The 12,034-nt window shown below is 39.1% G+C and overlaps 1 long non-coding RNA gene across 1 annotated transcript; it reads left to right on the top strand.

The window, feature by feature from the left end:
- The first annotated feature begins 2,637 nt into the window (after positions 1-2,637).
- Positions 2,638-10,386, top strand: LOC120398554. Its single transcript, XR_005594529.1, has 4 exons — positions 2,638-2,763; positions 6,733-6,762; positions 8,172-8,264; positions 10,268-10,386. It is a non-coding gene; the product is annotated as an uncharacterized LOC120398554 (long non-coding RNA).
- The last annotated feature ends 1,648 nt before the right edge of the window (positions 10,387-12,034 follow it).

The raw sequence follows: 12,034 nt of genomic DNA, 5'->3' as shown, positions 1-12,034 counted from the left end.
AAGCAGCCTGATAAATTTCTCTAGTGTAAGTGAAGCCTGTCTTCAAATGGAGAATATGAAAGAGAATATCAGAGAATATGGCTGATTATGGGACCCCCCCCCCCCCATGAGTTGGAGTGTTTGGCCATCATTTGTTACCAAAGCTTCCAACACAGAGATGTGGTTAGATTTATGCAGCACAGCCCACATACCTGAACAGGCATTTGATTGTGTGGGGTTTTGGTTGGAAATCTGAAGTGAAGAGTTTGTTCTGTTTTCTTGGTAACTGGCTGTTTTATGTTGTCTGGGATTTGCTTTTGTTGTGTTGTGTTTTATTGCTCTGGATTGTAATTATAATGGGAGACTGATATTGGTGTGTTTTATTATGTTTACTTGAAAATAAATAAAGATTGCTTCTTTTAAGTAGTGGGGGTGTAGAATTGTGGAAGACAAAGTGAACCGACCCATGTTACCTTCATCGTATTTGCCATTTTCCTGTTAAATTTCCTCCTTCAAAATACAAGTGAAGAGGCCAGATGTATACAGTGGGAGGTTTTCCAGATTCATTTTTTAAGAAGTGAGGTGCAGCCACAGAGCCGTGTCCTTTCTCCACACAGAAGATCAGCATCATCATTGAACACACACTCCAAGCATAGACTAAAATATTTTAACTAGCAAAAGCTGGTTGTTCTGGCCCCAGCAACTTCTAATCTCACAATATTTTAAAGAATGATCTGATACTTGACACCTCCAGGCCTTTTATTTCAAAATGATTTTTCCAGCAATACAGCCTTGATTGAATTTGGCTGGCTATTGCCACAGAAGAATGCACTGATGAACAATGTTAAGCAACATGCCAAGAATGAGGTATACGTACAATCATCTTCCTCTATGTCATATGTAATGCTGATACCTTTCTCTAAGATGGCAAAATGATGGGACCACATGTCTAATGGTTGTGGCAGCTCATATGTACTGTTGGTTGACTGAAGCAAAGCCCTTTTCTAAACCTTTAATGTCCAATTGTGCATGTCTCCTCAAATGTTTTGCTCAGCTCTATTAAAACAAGTTCAGAGTTATCAGACTGGAAGCAGATTGAGCAGTGAAGCATTTTGGCCTCTACTCTACATTATCTGTGTTGATGTGACTATGAGATCCCATTAACTAGCTACAGATGTTCTATAGTTCACACATTACGTGGCCTTAAAATAAAGTAAGTTTGGCAATCCTCTCCGTGTAATATCTGAATGATTTTCCACATTCTTTATTATAGGCTTCACCTTTACAGTAAACAGACTTAACAATTGGTTCCAGTGTAAAAACAAAACCAAAGGGAGACATTTGATTCCGGTTTGGATAATGGGGAAATACTGTGAGAACAGCCATTGATTTCTCTATAACAAGAAGTGAAAAGTCACTTTCCTGCACACGTCATGGTGGTGCCAGCAGAAACTGACCAGCCCTTCCCAATGTGTCTACAGAGTCTCAATGGCCCATAGTGGGAGTAGCCCTTCCTGGTAGCTGCTGAGAAAAGCTGATTGGGGAAGCGGATTAATGGGGAAGAGTGACCACATGTATTTTGGCGAGGTTGAGAGCAAAGTTTATATTTTTCTTATATTTTGTTTCCCTCATAGACCTAGAACCAGGGAAATAAAGGAGCAAAAGACATTATAATTATTTTTAATTTCTGTCTGTCACAAGTAAGCAGAGGCATCTGAAAGCATGAAATATTCCAAGCTCCTGTAGGGTGTAAAAACTAAACAAAAACCAAAGGTGGTTTTGATTTTGTCCTTGGCAAACCAAAAGGTGAGTTTGCAAAAAGCAAACCCAAAACAGGGCTGCTTGACTCTGTGTCTGTCTCTCTAATAAGTAGATGACATATGTTCCTCAACTGTTGTTTAAGCATGATGGTTGAATATATTAAGGGAAAAATACTCTGATAATAAAATATTATAACAGAGCTGTGTAAACCACTATGACTATAGATGGATTGATCAACATTTCTAAAACTTCATTTAAAAAGCTGAAACAAAATGTTTAAATCTAACTTCATATGGTAACCCCCGCCCCCCCCCCACAGTTTTTTGTTAAATAGCTATTTACATGGATGATGTTAATCAGCTCCAAAAGGAGCCATCATGGTTATTGGGCCAATAATAATTATTTTTAAGTCTTTTTGAAATAGCCTTAATGTTTCAAAAGTTAGGTCAATAATACAGGTTTTAACAATAATTTATAAACAAACAGTTTGTGATCTATTTTGTCAATATATATTTCCATGAAAGGCTTGTAATCATTATTATAAAAGCAGTTTAAAATTAACCAACACGCCCCAAAGGATTTTACCAATAGGATTAAGTAACACAAAAGCTGTGACACGAGGAAAAAATAAATGTCTCTTCTCTGTCTTTTACTACGTGTCTGTGTTTTGAACCTGGAGACATCTCAGTAATGAGGTGCATCCTTAATATTACTTAGCTGTGGGTTGCGTGTGTATTTATATAAGTAGATTAGTTTGTAACATTAATGTTAATGAGAAACTTGTGCATTTACAAGTACATAGTAATGCCCTTCCTTTGCCAGCAGCTGGCTGTGTGTCCCTTGTTCCACTACTTTTCCATTATGAATCACTGCTATGACATCAGCGTTCTGGACGGTCGTCAAGCGGTGAGCAATAACAATGCAGGTTCGACCCTTCCTGGCATCATCCAAGGCTTTCTGGACAATCTGCAGACAGATGCAGTGAAAAACTTGTTATTACTTGGAGAATCTTCCTTTTCATAGGTAACACCTTTGCCTTTATAATTCACATTATCACTTGGGTGTTCCTCACTGGGGTTTAGGAGTCAGTCCTTCCCATGCATGAAGGAGGCCTCAAACACAGGGGCCTGATATTACAACCTTTATTTGTGTGAGTAATTCCACTGAAGTCACTGAGACTACTCTCATGAACAAAGGCTAGCAGAATGAGGTCCAAAAGGATCTAGTTTGGACCAACATAAAACTTAGATTTACCATGCAACACAACTAATTTGCAGAGGTGTAATGAATTTTCTGTGATATTGGCTGCTTACCAAATGTGTGTGTTACATTTGACATTGCATGCTGTCTGTTTCCTACTACATGCCAAAGTTAGAGAAACTAAAACTTGCACATTCATTGATAGTACCAGCAATGCCAGACACTTCTTGTTAGCCATAAAAATCCAAAATTCAGGATCCTGACATCTGGGTCTGGATGGTGGTTTGCATGGTGGCATTTTTCACTTCTACTGCATCCCCATCCAAATGGACAGTTTATTAGTCCCTATGGAGTCTGCCCCCTCTCCTGGAGATGGTGGATGCAGTGAGGAAGCTCAGCCAGCTGAGCAGCAGAGGATAGCTTAATTACTTTCTCTTCGCTGCACAACATCTCCTGAGAGGTCGGAGGTGTTGCTGAAGCCTTTTTTCCAAGCCAGCTGCTCCTGCGTGTCACCTCTTAAGCTCTGAATGCAAAAGGACTGGGAAGCGGACAGAGGCTTCTTCATTGTTCCATTCTATCCTAACAGCCAGCAGTTCTACCGGCAAAGTGGATCCCTCTCAGTTTCTGTAGCAACAATTGTTCACCCAGACAGAGCATGGAATAGTGCAGAAAGAGACCCACTTTTCTGCTAGTGCTGCTGGCTGAAGGGAAGAGGAAGGAGCTGATGACTTGCCTTACAAGGCATCCTCTAGTAGATCACTGTCTACTGTTTGAAGACACCTGTCTCAAACTCAAAGTTGCTAATTATGAATGGGATTTTCCAAAGTGCTCCGCATTGGCCAACTGTGAATCCATTGAAAGTCCCATTGACTTCATAACTGACTTTGAAGGAACTGAGGCAGGCCAAAACTGAGGAGTTCTGAAAATCCCACTTTCTCTCCAGCCCCAAGTGTTGCTGACTACCATCAGCTCCCAATTTAGACAGCAGGAGTTGAAGGCACTCTACACCTTGCAAAAGCAGGCCGTAGACAGAGAGTGAGCTAAGGATTGTTCTGTGGAACTTCCAAAATTGCATTGTACATGGAGTGCCTGTATTCTTGCAGTGAAGCATTCGAACCCTGTAATTTTGTGTGTATTGCAAATGGTAGAATGCATATTACTAACCTTTTCACCTTCCATGTCAAGAGCAGATGTGGCTTCATCCAGAAGCAGAACTGCTGGCTTACGAACTAGAGCACGAGCAATTGCTATTCTTTGTTTCTGACCTCCAGAAAGTTGTGCTCCTTTGTCACCCACTCGGGTATTATACTTCTGTATAAATAAATATTCATTGTGAAGGAAAGTTAGAAACAGAAAGTTATATTTTTAATAGCAGATAATGTACTATATTAAGCTTTTCCATTATGAAGGAAAAAAGAATAATGTAATTGTTTTAATAAAAAATAAAATTTAATAAGATTTTATTAACTGTTTGAATCAAAATGCATTTCCATAGCTACACATATTGATAACTGCTCTGTAATGAAAATTCATTTCAGCATTAGAAAAAGACTAACTCCCAAGTGGTGCAACCACTGATGTGTCTAGTCAAAGACACCTGTACTTAAACATATAGATCTCAAGAGACTTTTATAATTTCAAGGCCCTAGAGACCCACTCTCAGGAGGTGACCCTTTATTTCTTACACGTGCAAAACTTTCTTCTCAGTACATTTTCAAAAACTAGGTGGTAATGAAAAAAAAATATTGTTTTTTTTCAATTTTCAATTTCATGTAACTTTACAGGAAGCCTGATTTCTTTGGGCTTTTCCAAGGTCTTTCTCCATTTTGAGAACTAAGTCCATGGCAAACATGAAGGTTAAAATGTACTTGAAACATTTTACCTTTCAGATAAGACTAAAACTATAGAAAGTTTCAGCCAAAAAAGGAAAAAGAATTGACAAAGTTTAGAATCGAATGTATCTTTTATAGTTGTTATATAACATCACTGTGGTAGAGGAAAACAAGAAAACTGGAGCTCAGATTTTGCATTTGAATTAGCCAGTTATGACTGTGTATATGTTAATACACATTGCAAGTTACATTTTTAAACATCAGCTTCCTATTTTCCTCTTTGAGAACAGTAAACACAAGAAAATAAACGAAAAAGCATATTGTTTTGCATTAATTGGAGTTGCTTAGATAGGTCACAGTGAATATTTTACCCCACACTGAGAATGGAAAGACATTTTCATTTACCTCTGGGAGATTTTCTATGAAGGTGTGAATATTTGCTGCTTTAGCTGCCTCTTCAACTTCCTCCTGACTGACAACCCAACTGTTGCCTCCGTACTGGATATTTTCAGCAATGCTGCAGTCAAACAAAATAGGCTCCTGGGACACAATACCCAATTTGGACCTTAACCATCGCAAATGCAAAGACTTGGTATTGAATCCATCTGCAAACTAGAAACAGAAAAAGGGAAAAATCATTCCCTGCAGAATGCAATACTCCTCCTCAGGCGTACAATGTAAATGTGAAACACGAATCTGTAAAAATCCTCTGCCCTGTGTTAGAGTTACAGTAAAAGTAAAGTGGTCAGTGAACCACTTCTGATCAAATAATAGAGGATCAGATCTTTCATCCAAAATTGAACTGAACCAAAACTCTTTGAAAATTGAAAAGAAGCTCAGATAACCTTTTCCTCTCAGAAGTATTTTTTGTAGACTTCTGCTCTGCTAGCTTCCATAATAGATGTGGAATTGCCAGTCTATAATGAGATGTGCCCACAGAATTTCCATCTTTACTGATGATGTCAGGGACCAGAGATCTCATGAGAAAGTCTGTTCATGAGCTTCTTAGACCAAGACGGTTGAAGAGCTCCAGTAAGAATCCACATCTTTGAGCATTTATTCAAACATCCTTTGACTCACCATCTCTAGGCTATTCTTCTTGGAGCTCCCATCATCATTAATAGGACTTGAATCAAAAGTCTCATCAAGTGATGAATTAGACCTCATATTGTGTCATGTTAACATGACTACAGGACTAGTGACAAAGGTTACACTACGGGAAGTATATTCTAATGCCCCCTCTAATATATCAAGTAAATCAACAAAGAGATACCATCTAGTGATCTAAAGCCAGGATGGGGAGTCAGAGGATCCAAAGTTCTAATCCCGCTGTACCTTAAGCAAGTCCCAAGTCTTTTCTGCAGTACCCGGACCTGTAACAACACTTATCCACCTCAAAGGGGTGTTGTGCAACCGATTTAATGTTTGTAAAATACTTCGAAGAACAGTTCTATAAGCTCTAAGCGTTAACAGCTTCACAAATCTCTTCTTACCACTTGTCCTGCCATAGGGTCATAAAATCTCTCCAGAAGCTGAATGGATGTGCTTTTGCCACAACCACTGCTCCCCACCAAGGCTAGCGTCTGTCCTTTATTAACCTTCACGCTGAGTCCTTGCAAAACTTGAACTTCTGGTCTTGTAGGGTATACAAAATGGATGTCCCTAAATTCAATGTTACCATCAAACTTACTCTGGAAAATAGAATAGAAAATATAAATGTATGACAGAAGACCTGTCTATCTTGTACAGAAGCATCAAACACAACTCAGTATGGTCATTTAAATGAAGGCGTTGACAAGTCAGTTGGAAATGGTATGGCATTTTCAAACCCAGTGCATTTTTGTCAGTTTATTATTGCTTAAATATGCAGTGACATGGATTGTTATCTTCTGTGTAGAGGACCTCCTTGTTGAGTGGTTCTTTTCTGAATCTCTCTCTCATTTATATCATTCCTTTTCAGCCTGGTTCACAAGGACTAGCATTACTTTAGGTAAGTAAACAACCCTAATACCTCTCTTTTATGTCATCAATGCATATAATCCAGACACTATCATTGTGTGTGGAAAACATAGTTCCTGCCCCTGGGAGTTCACTCTCTAAATAGTGTAATTTCAACACATAGTACAGAGGATGAACATAGTACAAGGTGAACATCAGATCTCAGATTGGGTTAAACATTTTTACTTTGGTGGATTATTCATAGTTTTCAAGGACAACTATGTTTTCAGTGTAGGTTTGAATAAGGAAAGGGTAGCTGATTGGCTCTTTTATGTAGGAAGGGAGCTCTGAGTATAAGAGGTAGCAAGGAGGAAGACTTGAAGACAAGAGTGAGTGAAGGAGATGTTAGGAGAGACTGTGGGAGCCTCCTCTGATGCCTGGGGGATGGGACAGCTCCAGGACCACAATACCAGCACTGTCAGTACAGTGGGCTCTTACAGCACCTAGAGAACTGGACTTTCAAGGTTTAAATTCTTTGGGCCAAATCTTAGCTTCACTGAAGTCAAAGGCAGCTGCTTCACTGGCATCAGGATTTGACCCAGAGTGGTTTCACTTTCAATTAACGTCTTTCTCCACAAGAAGATATTTCCCCGGGAGCATTAGCAGTCTGGGCATGTGGAGCTGATTCAGGAAAGTCGTCAAGCACATGTGTGACTTAAAGTTGTGCCCATGAGTTACTGGCATGCTTACAGTATGTGCCTGAGTCCTTTTCTGAATCGAGGCCACTATCCAAAAGCTAGAATTCAAAAGCAATTTCAAGTTTCTGAAAGGCTGGTTCTGCTTGTAAAAGCCTTTACTGAAAGCACCGAGAGACAATATGAAATGTTTTCAATTTACAAATACAAAGATGAGTTTCTAACTGTCAACACCGGACTTTGAGAGACAAGCTGGGTTCTTTCCATCTCATGTATAATCACCAGGAACAAAAGGTTCTGCAGGCCAAATTACATCCTCATTAATACTTGTGCAACCCCTTTGACTTGAATGAGGTTACACAAATGTTGTGTGCAGTGTTGTTACAGCCGCATCCATCCCAGGATATTAGAGAGTCAACGTGGGTGAAGTCATATCTTTTATTGGACCAACTTCTGTTGGTGAGAGAGAGAGGATTTAAAGCTTATACAGAACTGAAGAAGAGCTCTGTGTAAGCTTGACAGCTTGTCTCTCTCACCAACAGAATCTGGTCCAATGAAAGATATTAACTCTCCCACTTTGAGTTTCTGTTACACAGATGTAACTAACTGGAACTTAGCAAACAAGTCTGCTGATGATGCACAAGAAGGAATAGAATCTATCTCACTCTCCCCCACAGCTGCATAGTTTACAGGAGTAAAAAGCAGTGAAAACATATTTGTATTGCTAAAGAAAGCAGTTTAACTCTGGGCTCGTCTTCACTACCAGGGAGATTGACACTGCTGCAATTGATTCAGTGGGTGTTGAGAGCAGAGTGCTCTCTGATCGACTCTGGTACTCCACTGGAACAAGAAGAGTAAGGTAAGTCGATGGGAGAGCATCTCCCGTCAGCGCAGAACAGGGAAGACACCGTGGTTAAGTCTACCTAAGCTACATCGAACCCAGTTACAATATTCACGTAGCTGGAGTAGCTTAACTTAGGTGGACTTACTCCGGTAGTGTAGACAAGGCCTCAGAATACACCCAACAGACAGAACAGGTGAATGAAATGTCATTCTTTCAGTCATTTTTTAGAACAGAACCACACGTAAAAGTATTCTTTTAATTTCTCAAGGAAAAAGGTATTAAATGGCACTGGGCAAATATAAAATTATTAAGTTATTGCTGTTAAATTTTACCCTACCTGTGGTCCTGTGTCTTCTGTGACATTGCGAAAGTCAATTTAACAAGATTAATACAATTAAGGACAATCCAGTACCACTAGGTTTGTCAGTTTCAAGGACTTTCTGAATGGCCTTACCAGTTTTATACCCTCTTCACTATAGCTGTCAATTAAGGGCTTCCGATCCAAAAGCTGAAAGATTCGTTGGGCAGAAACTTTAGCTTTGCCAAAATCTGGTGCCAAAGAAGTGGATTTCCCAACATTTATAGCACCAAATACAACTGACAAAAAGGCTCTGAAAACCAAACACAAAACATCTTTCAGTTCATCTAAAGAAACTTTTTATTATTGTTCAGAAATTACAAATATTGTTTTCCGTATTTAAAAGAAACAGACTTAACACTATCTATAAATCTGAGAATTGTGACATTTTAGAACTTTATGGCTTAGAAAAATTACACACAAAGGATTAGAAACAGAGGTTTACAGCTACCAATATTTTTATGGGTGACTAATGGAATGTAATTTCTCCCTGGAGAAGCATTTCACAATGCCCATTGTCTGCAATGAAGTGCCAGCAGTAAAAGTTTCTCCATAGGGAATAAACTGAGCCAGGCTCTATACATGCCAACACACCTGTTTCAAGCTTCCTCTCCCAGAAATAACCCTTCTGCCTGAATTGAACTCCTGACCAGATTCTAAACTGCTGGACCTCTTGCACTATTGCCTAAGTAACTAGACTATACACAATTACCATGTGTTGAAATCACTGCCTTTGGATGGACGTGTACTCACATACATATATTTTCAACGTTTGTATAACAATTAGCAATGAGCCATCCCCCAAATCTGAAGATTGCTGCATAAAGAAAGTAGATTGCACATAGGGCTATTCCATAGGTAAGTCCATATAAGGGGGCTTTTGTTAGAGAGTCCCTGATAAAAGAAAAGATTTATGTTAAAGGAAAAAATTGTCATGAAATGCCACGAGCAGAGACTGGCTGGGAGGTCAGACCTTTGGATTAGAGGTGGGGTGGCAAACCCTATACCTCACTCACTCAAATAATAAATAATAATAATTAGTAAAGCTGCATGCTAGGGCCTCCATGAAGGTGCCTCTGGAGAGAACTTATGGCAAATGAGATCCCTTCATCCCAACTAGCTGTTTGTTGGATAGGGCCTTATGATAAAGTTACCTTTAATAGTCAAAACATTTTAACACTTGAATGCTGGTTTCCAGAATAAATGTTTATGGATGGCCAAAGCAATCTGACACAAAGCAAACTGATAATTTTGATAAGTCTCTTATGATCTTTGAATGCTTGAATTTTTGGAGAATTTGGATAAATGTAGTGGTCACCATAGAAAAGTCAATGTCTACGACACAGCATAACTGAAGCACTGCAGATATTGCCTAGTCTGAGTACAAGAGGGGGAAAAGTAACAACTCAGAGCCCACTTTACATTGGTGACTTATAAATGGTGACCAATGTTGTTGTGTGGGATGGTAAAACTGAATCACCTTAATTATGTGCAGACCTTGCTGCAACAAAGAATCTGGTCCTAGTTCTGACAAAATGGTTTTTCAACAGAAAATGCAATTTCTGCACATTTGAAATTTTCCATTGGGAAAAAAGTAACAAAATATTTTATTCTGGGTTGGTTTGACCTGAATTGAAATATTTCTGCTTTGCACCCACAGCCATGTGACTCCGATAATGCATTATGCCACTCAGTCAGAGGGGAGACCACACTGCATCATGGGAGATGTAGTCTAACCTGGAAGCCCGGCCCATAAGAGAGGCAATGTTCCAAAACAGAGAAATGCAGTTTGATGTTGAACTAGATGGAAACAAAAACTTTCAGATCAGTTAAACAAAAGAAAAATTAAATATTTCAATTATTTGGGAATATAAAAATATTTTGTTTGGAGGAAAAATATGCATAAATGGAAGTATCTGCCATTTCTACATTAAAATTTTTCTAAAAAACTTTTCTTTCCATGAAAATTTTTTATGTATTTTCACATTTTGTCCCACGTCAGAGCAAAACAGAGGTTGAAATATTAGAATTTCCCACAGGATAGAAATTCAGATTTTCACTCATCTCTAGTGCTCATATATTTTTTAAATCTTTTTCCAAAATAGTTTCTCCATAAATCATACTATTGTGATACAATGACCTGCCAGGACCAGAGAGAAGTATTAAAGTTGAGAATCCCATTTCTCCAATGAAATATAGATTTTTTTTCTCATACAGATGATGGTTTATAGAATATTGAATCATAAAACTGTCATTGGCAGAGGACTATCATTTTCAATCCCTGCTTTTACTTATAACATATTTAAGGGGAAAGAAACAAAATGGATGGTAGATCATTTCATTTATACCAGGTCATTACATTCTCTCTCTCACACACAAATATTACATCACACATAATAGCATCTAAGAATGTATTTAAAAGAAACTGAGTAAATACATTTTACCCTGCCAAAATCTTTTCAAATCATTTATGTGTTTAATATTTTCAGTCTGCAAATTAATGTAATACGAATAAATCTTGTGTTGTTTTAAATTAAGAAAATATGTATTCATACCATACCATACCTGTATGGACCATTCAAACTTGCATTATATCTCTCATAGAATGCATCTTCACTAGTTAATGAAGCCACAGTTCTTATATTCTCAACTGCTTCCATTGAAATCTAAATCAGGAGACAAGACAGATATGAAATATTCTCTTATGTATGATTCTACTCCTACCACTACGTAGTTAGCACATTTGTAGCACTTTTCATCTTCCGCTCTCCAAGTGCTTTTCTTTTTTAAAAATGAGATTAAGTATCATTCTCAGGGAAACCGGGGCACAACAATTAAATTATTTGCCTAAGGTCACATAGTGGTCTTTCTACTAAGCCAACATGGCTGCCATGTGATTCCTAAGTACTCCTCCCCCACCTGTACATTTTGTTGTATAGCAGCATTAGCTGGCACTATAGAAGGCATTAAAAGGTAAGAAGTTGCTCCTTGCTCTGAGTACCCATATCCCAGGCAGCAGCTCACTGGAGGGCTGCATGCTACCTTGGTTATGCAGCCTGAGCGGCATGTTGAGCTGGGTGAGCCTCACACTCCTACTACCCACCGCCAGTGGGGACTCCTGCTCCTGCCTCTGCCAGGTTCCCCAGCCATGTGCCAGGCCCACCCAGTCCACCCCACTCCAAAGCAGGCCCTTCCCCCACATGCTTTGGCCAGCACTGCCACAGGGGCGACATGTATCTTGAAATCCAGAAAATGAAAAGTTATTTATTTAAATTTGCATGATTTTTAGCCCCCACCCCCCCTGCCCGATCCTGGCTTCACTGGGGAGGCTCAGACACTCCAAGAAGAGCAGGGTCCCTAGATCCCAGCTCACATGGAGGAGCAGGGCTCCCCCAGATCTAAGCACACACAGAAGGGGAGAATTCAG

Source organism: Mauremys reevesii, linkage group 2 (assembly GCF_016161935.1).
Source record: "Mauremys reevesii isolate NIE-2019 linkage group 2, ASM1616193v1, whole genome shotgun sequence".
Taxonomy (NCBI): Eukaryota; Metazoa; Chordata; order Testudines; family Geoemydidae; genus Mauremys; species Mauremys reevesii.
This window is presented reverse-complemented; position numbering and strand designations above follow the sequence as displayed.